General features: G+C 46.8%; 1 long non-coding RNA gene across 2 annotated transcripts; it reads left to right on the forward strand.

Annotated features, from left to right (window-relative positions):
• The first annotated feature begins 1503 nt into the window (after nt 1-1503).
• LOC142492207 (uncharacterized) lies at nt 1504-13641 on the forward strand. Of its 2 annotated transcripts, none has more exons than XR_012800810.1 (4): nt 1504-1544; nt 11383-11639; nt 13054-13142; nt 13463-13641. It is a non-coding gene; the product is annotated as an uncharacterized LOC142492207 (long non-coding RNA). The 2 variants fall into 2 exon arrangements; XR_012800809.1 differs by lacking the exon at nt 1504-1544 and adding an exon at nt 2232-2797.
• Nucleotides 13642-14240: the final 599 nt, after the last annotated feature.

Below are 14240 nucleotides of genomic sequence, written 5' to 3' on the forward strand. Positions count from 1 at the left end.
GGTCAGCTCACAGCTAGCCCCGCGCAAAGCTAGGTCAGCTCACAGCTAGCCCTGCGCACAGCTAGGTCAGCTCACAGCTAGCCCCGCGCACAGCTAGGTCAGCTCACAGCTAGCCCCGCGCACAGCTAGGTCAGTTCACAGCTGGCCCCAAGCACAGCTAGCCCAGCGCACAGCTAGGTCAGCTCACAGCTAGGTCAGCTCACAGCTAGCCCCGCGCACAGCTAGGTCAGCTCACAGCTAGCCCCGCGCACAGCTAGCCCAGCGCACGGCTAGGTCAGCTCACTGCTAGGTCAGCTCACAGCTAGCCCCGCGCACAGCTAGGTCAGCTCACAGCTAGGTCAGCTCACAGCTAGGTCAGCTCACAGCTAGGTCAGCGCACAGCTAGGTCAGCTCACAGCTAGGTCAGCTCTCTGCTAGGTCAGTGCACAGCTAGCCCAGCGCACAGCTAGGTCAGCTCACAGCTAGGTCAGCTCACAGCTAGGTCAGCGCACAGCTAGGTCAGCTCACAGCTAGGTCAGCTCACAGCTAGCCCAGCGCACAGCTAGGTCAGCGCACAGCTAGGTCAGCTCACAGCTAGGTCAGCGCACAGCTAGGTCAGCTCACAGCTAGGTCAGCTCACTGCTAGGTCAGCGCACAGCTAGGTCAGCGCACAGCTAGGTCAGGGCACAGCTAGGTCAGGGCACAGCTAGGTCAGGGCACAGCTAGCCCCGCGCACAGCTAGGTCAGGGCACAGCTAGCCCCGTGCACAGCTAGGTTAGCGCATAGCTAGGTCAGCGCACAGCTAGCCCCGCGCACAGCTTGTCCCACGCACAGCTAGGTCAGCGCACAGCTAGCCCCACGCACAGCTAGCACGGTGCACAGCTTGTCCCACGCACAGCTAGGTCAGCGCACAGCTAGCACGACGCACAGCTAGGTCAGCGCACAGCTACTGTAGGTCAGCCCACAGCTAGCACCACTCACAGATAATTTACTCACAGCTAGGTTTACTCACAGCTAGGTTTACTTACAGGAGTGGCTCAGTGAGTAAAGACACTGACTGGCACTGAGAGTTTGAAGCAGGGGAGTCTGGTTCAATTCCTGGTGTCGGCTCCTTGTGACCTTGGGCAAGTCACTCTATCTCCCTGTGCCTCAGGTGCCAAAAAATAGATTGTAAGCTCCACGGGGCAGGGACCTCAGCCTGCAAAATGTCTCTGTAAAGCGCTGCGTACAACTAGCAGTGCTATACAAGAACATGCTATTATTATTATAAGACCCAGGACAAGACTGACTGGTAATGCTTGGAGCAGCTTTTTACACCTAACACTTAACACCACCCACAAACTCTGCACTAAGCAAAATTAATTAGTATTATTTTTTCCATCCCTTACATAGAATTCAAATATTTGTATACATTAACATAATATAGTACTGCAAATAACAAAAAACACAGCAATACACAATAAGATAGTATTTGTAATTCAAATATTCATGCTATCTCCCCCCCTGCATTCTCACAGCAGTGTAATTCAAGCACACGCACACAGGAGAGAAACAGACTGCTGAAGGTAAGTGAGATCTTTTACCAAAAGTAAAACGGCACACAGTATAATTATCTTTGTCGTTTCTGACTTAGTAAATCAGAATTAGTTATTTATGGATAATTTTAGTGTTTTTAAAAGAGACAATTATTTTTGCAATCTATTGAGCTATGTACTAAAGATTATATTTGAAATTGTTTAGTGCAGAGGTTTTCAACTGCAGTCCTCAAGCCACCCGACAGGTCAGGTTTTCAGGATATCCCTGCTTCAGCACAGGTGGCTCGCAGTCCCTGCTTCAGCAATTGTGGCTTAAACAGTCCCTGCTTCAGCGCACATGGCTCAATCAGAGGCTCAGTCTATGAGTGACTGGTTATAATGAGAGTTGCTAAAGAGGTTATTTGTGAGTAAATGGTGGGACTAACGTCCAATAATAAGACCGTGTGGGTAAGATTACATTCACTGTAATCAACAGCTGTTGGGAAGAGAAAAAGATATGTAACAATTTGGGACTATGACGTGATGACTTCGAGAGTCAGACAAGTTTGGGTTGATTTCCTTATATGAGGGTAAGAGCTGTGACCAGTCATACATTATGTCAGATACATTATGTCGCTTACATTATGTCACATACAGTAGATTCAGATAGACTAAGATACATGGGGGTCCCTTATTCACAGAGAATACTTAAGACAGAATAGCCTATGTAGGTAATTATCTCTTTTTATAGAGGAATATCAGATTCGTTAGCTGGGTAAAGGATAACACCAGGAGAGGGATATAAAAGGATAGGTAGGGCGTTCCATACAGAAAGAAGAAAGGATGGACAATGGTCTGCCACCTTGTAGAACACATGTAAGAACATGATATGAAATACCATATCTCTGTGAGTGGATATTGAATAGCCGTTTCTTACAGTACTGTATGTCCCAAACCTGAATGCAGACATTTTATATCTTAGAAGAAGATATGATAGATAAATTATATTTTACATGCTTTGAGGCCCATTGGGAGAAAATTAAGTTGTTATTATTATATGTAACCTGGGTCCCCTCTGGTCCCCCGTAGCCCCCTACCTCCTGGAGTGGATGCGCTAGGCAGCAGAGGCAGGGGGCAGGTTCTGGCGCCGACGGGAAGGTTGCGCAGGCGAGCGCATCGCCGGAGGATCCTGCAGCTCCCTTTGCAGGGCGCCGCCATGGTGTGATTGGCTGCGCATGCGCAAGATGCCTCACGAGAGGGGATACTCTCAGATTTATCCACTGCCTTCTACTTTTCAATGTCTGGTAAGCGGCCAGCCTAGTTTGTGTTGGAGTGCACATGTGACCTATTCTTTTTAGTGTTTTAATTATATACATTGAGTTGTTGTATTAAATGTTTTTTATTTAAAATCAGTCATTTGATTGTCTCAGCATTCGTTGTCTTGTATGTTTTTTAGTTACTGTATCACACTATGTTTGTTTTTATATTATTTTTTACATGATTGATCATCTTCATGAGGAGAGCCCAAGTGGACACCACCTTCCATCTGGTTGTATACCTTTTTTTTATTTTTTATATATTCACCTTGAGGCCAAGCGCCACAGATATAACCTTTTTTTTCCTTGCTCCTTATCTGACCTAGGGTGTCAGAGTTATATCATAGGCTGCAGCCCATTTCTCAGTAGTTTTCTATTAGCGCTGCCTTTTTGTTGTTTAGAATCTCCAGCTCTAAACTTGTTAAAATTCTATATTAAACCAAGTACAAATGCTGCAAAATTGTCTGTGTTTTCATCCCATGATTGAATTTTTTTAACGAGGGGCCTACAAAACGCTTTTATTGTGTTGGCATATAAAGCCTCTGGTGCTTATGTTCATTAAAAGAAGGAGTTTTTCATTCTGTCTTTTCTTCCTCATTACTGTATGTGGAGCAAGAATTGGCGTGTAGAAGTGATGGTTATTATTGACCATTCATCAGCTCATAAAATATTTACTGCGCTGTTAATTTTCTTTATCATTGCTGCAGTCTTGCTTCTCACCGAGGTTTTTTTCCCCTGTCTGCCTTTCCATTTCCTGATTGCTTCCTATCTTCCCCGAGCTGGAAACTGACCGATAATCTTCCCCCTGGTCTAAAAGTGACATTGATTTATTCTTTCCACATACATTTTTCTTTATCTGCGTCCAGAGAATTCTGCCCCTCAAATGATTCAATATAGTGAGTTATATAGGTAACCCCCTGGTAAGATGCGTGCAGCTTACACACATACACTGCCCCCTGCCTGTAATAGGATCCGTATTTATCCTAAATCAATGTGTTGCTGGTCACTCAAGTTTTTAAGGGGTTAACGCGTGGGCAAAATTACATCCTAGCATTTGGTGGTGGTTTAAAGTAGCGGTCCTACGTATAGGGTTGCCAGGTGGCTTGTCCAAAAATACTGGGCACAATGGTGAAAGGTGCGACGCAGGCGAGAATCGCTGGTAGGGAAGAATGTTCTTTATAAAGGACCTGACTGTTCTGTCATTTGTTCTAAAATTCACTCCAAGTATTCACCAATTTGCACCAATTTATATTCTATTTCGTAAAAAATCTGGGGAGGAGTCTTGGGAGAGAGCGCCCTTCCGAGGATTGTTTTAGGAAATAGAATATGAAATAGTGCAAATTGGTGCAAATTGGAGTGAAATTTGGAACAAATGACGTAATGGTCAGATCATTTATAAATAACTGACCTGCAGTCATACAGTACATGGCGAGCAATACTGATATTACTGCTCCTCCCACAAATTCCAAGATTGTTGCACCCCTCCTCATCTTCTCTCTCCCCGCATGTCCTCGCACCCTCCCTTGTCCTCTCACCCCCTCCCTTCATCCTCTGTTACCCCCCATCCCTTCATCCTCTCACCCCCCCATCCCCTCCCTTCATCCTCTCACCCCACATCCCTTCATCCTCTCACCCCCCTCCCCCTCCCTGTCATTAGTACAGTAGCTTTCAAATTTAGACTTCAAAATCCAGCTTTAAATTGAATATTAAATCATGCCATTGGATAAGTAACCTGCTCTGCCTTCTTGGGGATGATCAGTAAGTAAGGGTGCTGCAGAGATTGCAATGCTGCTGTGATGAGAGCTGAGTTATGGAGCCTTTCTGAGAATTTACAATGGGGGTTATTTTTAATAGATCTTGAAAATGGGAAGACTGTTAGTATAGTAAAAGAAAAGTGAGGGTTATTGAGCAATTAAACAAAGTTGCCAGTACTGTATGTACTGTCTGTCACCACACACACACACACACACACACACACACACACACACACACACACACACACACACACACACACACACACACACACACACACACACACACACACACACACACACACACACACACACACTGAGACATTCACTCACTCATACACTAAACACTCAAACACACACTGAGGCACACACATATAAAGGCAGGATACAGACAGAAAGACAGACACACTGAGACACACACATACAGTACACTCACACAGATACACACACACACACACACACACACACAGACACACACATACACACACACACAGGACACAGAAAGACACGCACACACTGAGACATACACACACAGAGACATACACAGACAAACACACACACTGAGACATTCACTCACTCATACACTAACACTCAAACACACACTGAGGCACACACATATACAGGCACGACACAGGATACAGACAGAAAGACAGACACACTGAGACACACACATACAGTACACTCACACAGATACACACACAGATAGACAGACACACATATACAGACAGGACACAGATAGACAGACACACACTGAGACACACACACACATATATACAGACAGGACACAGATAGACAGACACACACACACACACACACACACACACACACACACACACACACACGACACATATATACACGAAACAGATAGACACACACACACACACACACACACAGCCTCACCTCCCTGCAGCATGCTTTCCCCCCCCCCCCCCCCCGCTCTTTGGCCCCACCCCCCAGGCTCCTGCCACCTCCCAATTACTGAATTACACAGCAGCAACCAATCAGAAGCTGCCCAGCCCCCTAGCAGCAGCAGCAGGCCTGCTCTATCCCATGTCCGGTATTATCTCTCATATTTTACCGGACAGGGGAACCAAATACCGGCCTGTCCGGTTCAATACCGGACACCTGGCATCCCTACCTACGTAACTCCCTCCATCCCAACATTGTACACAACCTAATAATGCATTTGGCGTCCTGATTTCTGCCTAGAAATAAACGGATTTAAAGGCACAGGCCTGTGATAAGCGAATGACACTTCTGCGGTCGTGTTTCATAGTTTAGGGCAGCGTTTCCCAAATGGTGGGTCGCGACCCGGCACCGGGCCACGGCACCAAAATTGCCGGGTCGCAGCGAGGCTGGCCACGCGGTGTCTCCCGTCCGCCCCGCTCAAGTTTAAAAAAATGGCGGCGATTCCTCCCGCGGTCCCGCGCGCTTGCGCAGGGCAAGTAGGGCCCGCTCCCTTTCTCCCCCCCGCTCCCAACGTGGGACGGAGGGGAAGTACCAGCTCCTCTGCGGCCCGCACATTACATGGGGGAGGGTGGAAGTACAAGCTCCTACTGCGGCCCGCTTCCCCCCGCGGCCAGCTTCCCGAGCTCACCTCCCGTGGCACCCCCTCCCGAGCCCACCTCCCATGCCCCCAAGCCCACCTCCCGTCCCGGGCAGCAGGGGATATCGGGGGCAGCAGGGGAAAGCGTCCGGCGGCAAGGTAAGTCACCCCACCCAGTCACTGCCTCCCACCCAAGTGTCCCTGCCCCCCCCTCCCACCCACCCACCCAAGTGTCCCTGGCCCCCTCCCTCCCACCCACCCACCCAAGTGTACCTGGCCCCCTCCCTCCCACCCACCCAAGTGTCCCTGGCCCCCTCCCTCCCACCCACTCAATTGTCCCTGGCCCCCGACCTCCCACCCACCCAAGTGTCCCTGGCCCCCTCCCTCCCACCCACCCACCCAAGTGTCCCTGGCCCCCTAAGTGTCCCTGGCCCCCCTCCCTCCCACCCAAGTGTCCCTGGCCCCCTCCCAAGGTGTCCCTGCCCCCCCCCCCCTCTCCCACCCAAGTGTCCCTGGCCCCCCCTCCAGTCACTCACATCCGTCGTTGCCTGTAATTCACTGTTTGTGTCTGTGTGCGTATAGGGGAGAGCGAGTGTGTGTGTGTGTATCTGTGTGTATCTGTATCAGTGTGTGTGTGTCTGTGTGTGAATCAGTGTCTGTGTGTATCAGTATCAGTGTAAGTGTGTGTGTATCAGTGTCTGTGTGCGTGTATCAGTGTTTGTGTGTGTGTGTGTGTGTGTAGCAGTGTCTCTGTGTGTGTAGCAGTGTCTCTGTGTGTGTATCAGTGTGTGTGTATCAGTGTGTGTGTAGCAGTGTCTGTGTGGCTGCGTGTGTGTCAGTGGCTGGGTGTGTGTGTCAGTAGCTGCGTGTGTGTGTATCAGTGTGTGTGTCAGTGGCTGCGTGTGTCAGTGGCTGTGTGTGTGTGTGTGTATCAGTGGCTGTGTATGTGTGTGTATCAGTGGCTGTGTGTGTGTATCAGCGGCTGTGTGTGTGTCAGTGGCTGCGTGCGTGTCTGTCAGTGGCTGCGTGTGTGTGTGTGTGTGTGTATCAGTGGCTGTGTGTGTGTCTGTGCAGGCCCTATAGGCCAGTATAGGCGATAAAAATTTTAGTGGGTCACGAAAAAGAAGTTAAAAAATAACCGGGTCACGGAAAAAAAAGTTTGGGAAACCCTGGTTTAGGGTTTTAGGTTTTCACCAGAAAAACACCACTGATCATCTTGCACTTCTGGTTCAAACCCATACAAACCGGAAATGAAGCATCGTTTCGTATTGGGTTCCATCTTTTTGCGGCAGCCCAGTCGCCGGTGGGAGTGCCCCGGTAAACACCGCCTTCCAACGTGTCTTCTTGGTTTTTTTTTTTAAATTGTTAACACAGAGTTTTTAATAAAATGTAACGCCAAAAAAATGACATTTCTAATCATAGTTTCCCGGCTGTAAAACCGTCAACCGTTTCCCTGCCATGTGGTCCCCATGCTATGGAACGAGTGAATAAGTCACATGATGCTAATGACGCCTACCAATGCAGCCAACGTTACTGCGCCCCCTAATCCATCAGCATTGTAAAAAAATCCCTGGCTAGTGTCCAGCTGGGCACTATTTTGTGCATCAACACATGCATTGTTTGGCCTCGTTCAGGGTGTCAGCTGCAGGACTCGGAGGGAGGGCGTGAGGGAGGCAGTGCTGCAGTGCTGCTGTTTGCTGGGCGATCTGTGTTTATCCCCCAGCAGACTTTTCAGCGTTGGGGAGGGGGCGGGGTTACACACGGCAGGGTAAGTATCCAAGTTGCAGTCATGAAATCATTCTGAAGAATGATTTCATTGGCTGCCTTGGTCCCTGTGACGCTGCTGCAGTTCCAAAAAACTTTCGTTTATTGAAACTGTAGTCAGCTTCAACTCCTGGCTTCGGAGACAGGGCAGTTGCTACCCTGAAAACCAGTATTCAAATTGAATACTTTGTTTCTCACGGCAGCACGCACGGCAGCACGCCCTCCCTCCGAAGCCAGCACCCTGAACGAGGCCTTTCAACGGACATGACGCACCAGCTTTGACGCAGAGCGTCACTTTAATGGGTGTAATAACATTGGCTACGCCTGTATGTCGAGAAGTGCATCGGTGCATCGGTGCCATGTGATTTCCATCATGGGAGAGCGTGGGAGAAGCCACTACGACAAGGGTCGGCAACCTGCGGCTCCTGAGCCATATGCAGCTTTTTCTGCTGCTACTTGCGGCTCCCTGCAGGTTGCCGACACCCAGCTGCTGCTGCACTCCCTCACTATCCTGCCGGCAAACCTAAGCTGGCCCGATCCGCAGAGGGGGCCTGCTAGAAGGTGTCCGTGGAGGTGCCTGTCCAGGCAGCTTGCTGTAGACTGGTAGAAGGGAGGTTCCCCTGGCAGGCACCTCGGTGGGCAATCACTACTCCAAACAGCCAGTAGGCAGCAGGCACCCTCAGATCCTCTCTTCCAATATCCCTGTCCCCTCTCTCACTCATCTGTCTTCCCATCTCTCGGTCCTCTCTCTTCCCATATCTCTCTCTCTTGTTTTATCCTTCCCCCTGTCTCCTTCCCACTCTCTTTCCCCTTTTCCCCATCTCTCTCCTCCACCCTCTCTCTCTCCTTCCCCCTCTCTGTCTCCTTTCCCCTCTCTGTTTCTCTCTCTCGAACACGTGGCAAAGGACGTGATCTCTCTCTCTCTCTCACTCTCTCACTCTCTCACTCTCTCTCTCTCTCTCTCTCTCTCTCTCTCTCTCTCTCTCTCTCTCTCTCTCTCTCTCTCTCTCTCTCTCTCTCTCTCTCTCTCTCTCTCTCTCATTACACTCTGCTCATATTACTCGACCTCTCTGCAGCATTTGACACCGTGGACCACCCTCTTCTCCTTCACATTCTCCATACTCTTGGTATTCGTAACAAAGTAAATAAACACTGAGTGAACCCACTAAGTGAAACAAACATACACACAGGGAATAGGTGGTGAGAATATAAAAAGGCTGAAGCCAGATCTTACTCACACGGACAAGTGTGAGCCGATCTTGTCAAAGTTTCTTTCAAGAGATCCACTTCAAAGGGTAGTACCCAGGGTGATGTGGGGGCTTCTGATATGAGCGGTTCGCTCCCTGTGATGGGCTCCAACCAGGGGCAGAAACGCTCAGTGATTTTATTAAACAACAGGTAAGCATAAGAACTTACATGTAAATAATACACATCCGGCGTCCGTCTCATTAGTGCCAGCTCATGCGGGGGTCTCCTTAGCTGCTGCGTCCGGTCGCAGGGCGTGCAAATGAGCTTCTCACCCATCTCGATTGCTGTAACCTCCTGCTGTCCGGCCTTCCTGCCTCACACCTGTCTCTCCTACAATCTATCCTTAACACTGCTGCCAGAATCAGTCTACTCTTTCCTAAATCTGTCTCAGCGTCTGCCCTCCTGAAATCCCTCTCCTGGCTTCCCATCAAATCACGCATCTCGCACTCAATTCTCCTCCTCACTTTTACAGCTTTACACTCTTCTGCCCCTCGTTACATCTCAGCCCTAATTTCTCGCTATATTCCATCCCAACTCTTGCGTTCTGCTCAAGGATGTCTTCTCTCTACCCCCTTTGTATCTAAAGCCCTCTCCCGCCTTAAACCTTTCTCACTGACTGCCCCACACCTCTGGAATGCCCTTCCCCTCAATACTCGACTAGCACCCTCTCTATCCACCTTTAAGCCCCATCTTAAGACACACTTGCTTAAAGAAGCATGTGAGTAGCACCGTTGATAATACTATACACATGAAACATAAAGCTTGGCCCCCTGCAGACGCACTTACCAGAATGCCCTCTTACTGTCTCTGTACTTTCTTCCTACCAATTAGATTGTAAGCTCTTCAGATCAGGGACTCCTCTTCCACAATGTTACTTTTATGTCTGAAGCACTTATTCCCATGATCTGTTTTATCTGTATTATTTGTTATTTATATGATTGTCATGGGTATTACTGCTGTGAAAAGCTATGTACATTAATGGCGCTATATGAATAAAGACATACATGCATACATACATAATTTTATGTTTATCTTAAAAATAGTAAATGAAATAGCCATATCAATGTCTTTCTTTCAATTTCAGTGAAGAATTTGGTGAGTGTTTAATGAGCATCAGAATTAACATTGTTTTTTTTTTTTTTACTGACTAAATCAGGTGCTGTTTATAGGGCAGACTATTACTGACTCCATACGACCCTATGGATTCATGGATTTATAATGCACCAAGATATTCCTTAGCGCAGAACAATGGGGTGTGAGACGATAACAATAAAATGTATAAGGAAAGTCCTTCCCCAATGATCTTATAATCTAAAAGGAAGGGAAAAGGGAGTGGTGTGTGATTACAAATCAATAATCAGTTGACACGGGTCCCCTGTCAGGGTTCCCTGTAGCCTGAGACATAACATAAAACACAGACAAAGCTCAGTGCACATCCAGAAAAACTTATATACGGTACAGTGCCTAAATATACATGTATAAATAACTAATAAATAAAATGGTCTTTTAGTTTAACATTTTGGCCAAATTGTTGTAAGCCCTTGAGCCAAACTTCACGGCAGACCACGTTTCAAGGGTCCCTACACTAATATAAATTCTTAATAACCTGTGCATTGCCAGGAAGAATGATTTATAATAAATCTGTCAATATGAGTTGCAAAAGTTCTAAGTCTGATTGAAGCTTTTATTAACCTGTACATTACCAGGAAAAGCACTCTGTAATAGATTTGTCACAATCACACATTCCCTGTAGCCTGTGCAGCTGTTTAAAATCACGCCTTCTCCGGCCGGACGCAATTCTGTGAGCGATTTCGTTCTTTTTCTATGCAGATCTCATAATCTCTTCATCGACATCTGCCTTCCGCGCTGACGATGCACGGCATCATTTTTATCGGATTACTGTTTTCTGCAATCCCCAAATATCAACATGAAATTAAAAAGAAAAGGATTAGTTTGTTTTGTATACAGTACATTGCTTGGGTAAGAGGGGGATGCCACTGCATGAGCGTCTCACTGTCCTATCAGGTGTACACTTCAGTAGGCTCTCAGATACTGTATTGCCCACCTAGCCCCATGTTGTCAAGAGCCATTTATTCCTTTGAATGTTCACTCGGAGGTCCGCGGAAGTTTTCTAACTGCAGTCTGCTGGTTGCAAAAATGGGACAAAACCCAGTGCAAAAATACTGTATAGTACCAGATTTCTGAAGAAAGAATTCCAGTTGCTTTCAGTGGGATTCCTTTTGTTTCTTCTTCCTCTCTTGCAGCTGGAATGTTTAGTAAATGTGAATACCAAGGCCAGGCTCGCCGACACAATTTCAGGGGGTCAGGAGCGAGTGTTGGACTTGGGCAGGGGATTGAGGAGGTCCCCTGCAGTGGAGTAGAGCTTTGACGACGCGACCCAAAGGAAGGCCCTGGCAGCCGGATGCAGAAGATGGAGTTGACTACCAGGGGCGGGTCGAACTTCCGCCATCAGCCGGCCAGGCCTCCTAGAGTCACCGGGCCCAGAGAACCATATATCTTGGTGTGTTTGTATTTCTGTGTGTGTGTGTGTGTGTGTGTATATATGTATCTGTGTGTGTGTGTGTGTGTGTGTATATATGTATCTGTGTGTGTGTGTGTGTGTGTGTATCTGTGTGTATGTTATTGTTATTCTTAAAACTTTATTGTTGCTTAGTTACTCTGTAACAGCTGAACCTTTGTACGGAAACACACCTAATCTCGGGAAGTAAGGGATCCCCGGAGTTGAAATTAATGGGGTTCATTTCCAGACACCCCCTACTTCAATCCTATAAAAATGTTTTATATTTTAATGGATTTGAAGCAGGGGGTCTCCCCGTGGTTGCTGAACCCCATTAATTTCAGCTCCGAGGACGCCCTGCTTCCCAAGCTACTTACCTCCGTACCAAGTGCCGGTATCTCTCTGCAGTTTAAATGTCCCAGTCCCGGCTTCCTATTGGCCCACGTGACCCGGACATTTAAACTGCAGAGAGATACCGAGGTACTTTAATTGGAAGAGTTTAGGCACTTCCTAAAAGAACGTTATTTTTTGAGTGGGAGTGGAAAGGGACATAGAGTATCACTACTTTCTTATTTTCCCACTCAGAATACCACTATATTTTTATTTTAAAAACTTCCAACTCCACCTTATTTTAAAAGAAAAAGGGATTTATTTTAGAAAGCCTGTCTGCTCATTTATCAGGGGAGATTGCACTCTGCACCCCTGGGGAGCCCTGAACGCGATCTAGCAGGCAGAGGAACAGAAGGACCCCCCCCCCCACTTCCATTCCCATCATCAGTAATTTCTCAATCCCAGTCCCAGTATGCCGGAGGGGCTGTGGCACGGACACTCAAAGGGTTAAAACCTTTTTAAAATACAGTTAGAAATTATTTGGTAATATTTGAAATTATTACAGCTCTTGTTCTCCAATCAGACTCCGTACCATTTTAACCTATTGAGTGCCGGAAGACCAGCGACATCTGCGGGTTTTTTTCTCGTCACTCCCCTCAGGACCTGAACAAAAGGGGAGGATACCTCATCTGTTCCATGGTCTGCCCCTAGAAAACAAGCATATTTAAAAACGATGTTCTCCGTGACTTATGATTTGCAGAGTTCGTCTTTGGGCACTCAAAGGGTTAAGCCACTGTGGACAGAGAATTTTAACTCTTCATTGCTGAAGGACCAGCAGTACATTGCAAATTCAGCAGTAAAAGGGTTAAGATCTTTTGAGCACAGGCTTCATTCAGAGCGAGATGCTCCTCTCCTTACGATTCTACAGTAGGTCATCCCAAGGTCATTGCAGAACCTACACCCAAAGGCCTATTAGTCAGGTACTGAATAAACAGATTTCCCTGCTCACAGACTGCACTCTGCTACGTCTTGTATATAACAATATGTCGGCCTAAGGCGTTTTTTTTCTCTCTCTCTACATAAGCAGATTCAACTCCCCTTGAAACCTCAGCAGATGGTTCAGGTGCCTGATTTAAAAAGGCTGTTCCATCTTACCCTGCCTACTGACCTAAATACGTGAGTGTATTTTAATCACCCCAATCCATATCCTTTAGACTGGTCAGCCATTTATATTTCCCAAAGTAAAAACGACGTGGGAAAATGAATGAGGGCAACTGATATGGATAACCCTTTTAAGTGCATATTTTTACATCTATCAACTCAGAGGGGAATGTTTATTTGAATGAATTATCTAGTTGGTGTCTGTATGTGCAGCGAGAGCCGTGTCTCAGAAGGCTTCAGGCAAAGTATACCATATGTCAGCTTACATTTGTGCAACACGGTTTTGTGGGTATTAGCCTAAAAAATATGCATCCCGCTTATGTTTTTCCTTGCAGAACAAAGAAGGCATAAGTGCAGCAAACAGTTCCACGTGTATATGTTCCTCCTCCATGTCTTCAAACAGCACAGCAATCATTTAATGACAAAAGGGTCTGCAGTGCGGAGCAAAACTGTGTCACGGGCAAGGGTTCAAATCAAGCCGAATGACAAATGACTCAACTTGGAATCAAATAAATTAATAAAATAATTTCTGCCAGCTACCTATTTTTATACATTTTGCAATGACTGATTTAACTAGTAACGGCAATTGTGAAAGACAATTACAAACACACATTAAACATTAACCTGAATTGACACACAATAGCACAAGTCTCTGAGCCAAGGAACACAGAGTGCACTGGTCAAAAAAAATATATACACTATGTCAAAATAGAATAGCGTTAATATAATGTATTATTCAATGAGGGAATGTTACTACATGCATTTTTAATACAGATTTAGCTACGGTAGTTTACATTTCTACATCATCAGCAGTGGAACCCTCCGCATAATCCCCGTCTGTCATGATCTACTGAGCGACGCCCCCCAATTATATAAAAAATGCATTTTTAATTGGTTTGATATAATGCAGCTAGTGAATCATAACAGACGTGTGCTGTGAGACGGTAAAAACAATTAGAATATCCAATGTTTCCTTCTCGAACGTGAAGCCTTAGAAATTCTTTCAGTGCCGCCCCCCAATTTGTCACACGCTTCTGCAGTGACGCTCGCTGATTCCTCCGGTAACCGAGTACCGCGTAGGAATTCATAAAGAGAAACATCATCACTGTTGGG

The sequence above is a fragment of the Ascaphus truei genome, chromosome 4, assembly GCF_040206685.1.
Source record: "Ascaphus truei isolate aAscTru1 chromosome 4, aAscTru1.hap1, whole genome shotgun sequence".
Taxonomy (NCBI): Eukaryota; Metazoa; Chordata; class Amphibia; order Anura; family Ascaphidae; genus Ascaphus; species Ascaphus truei.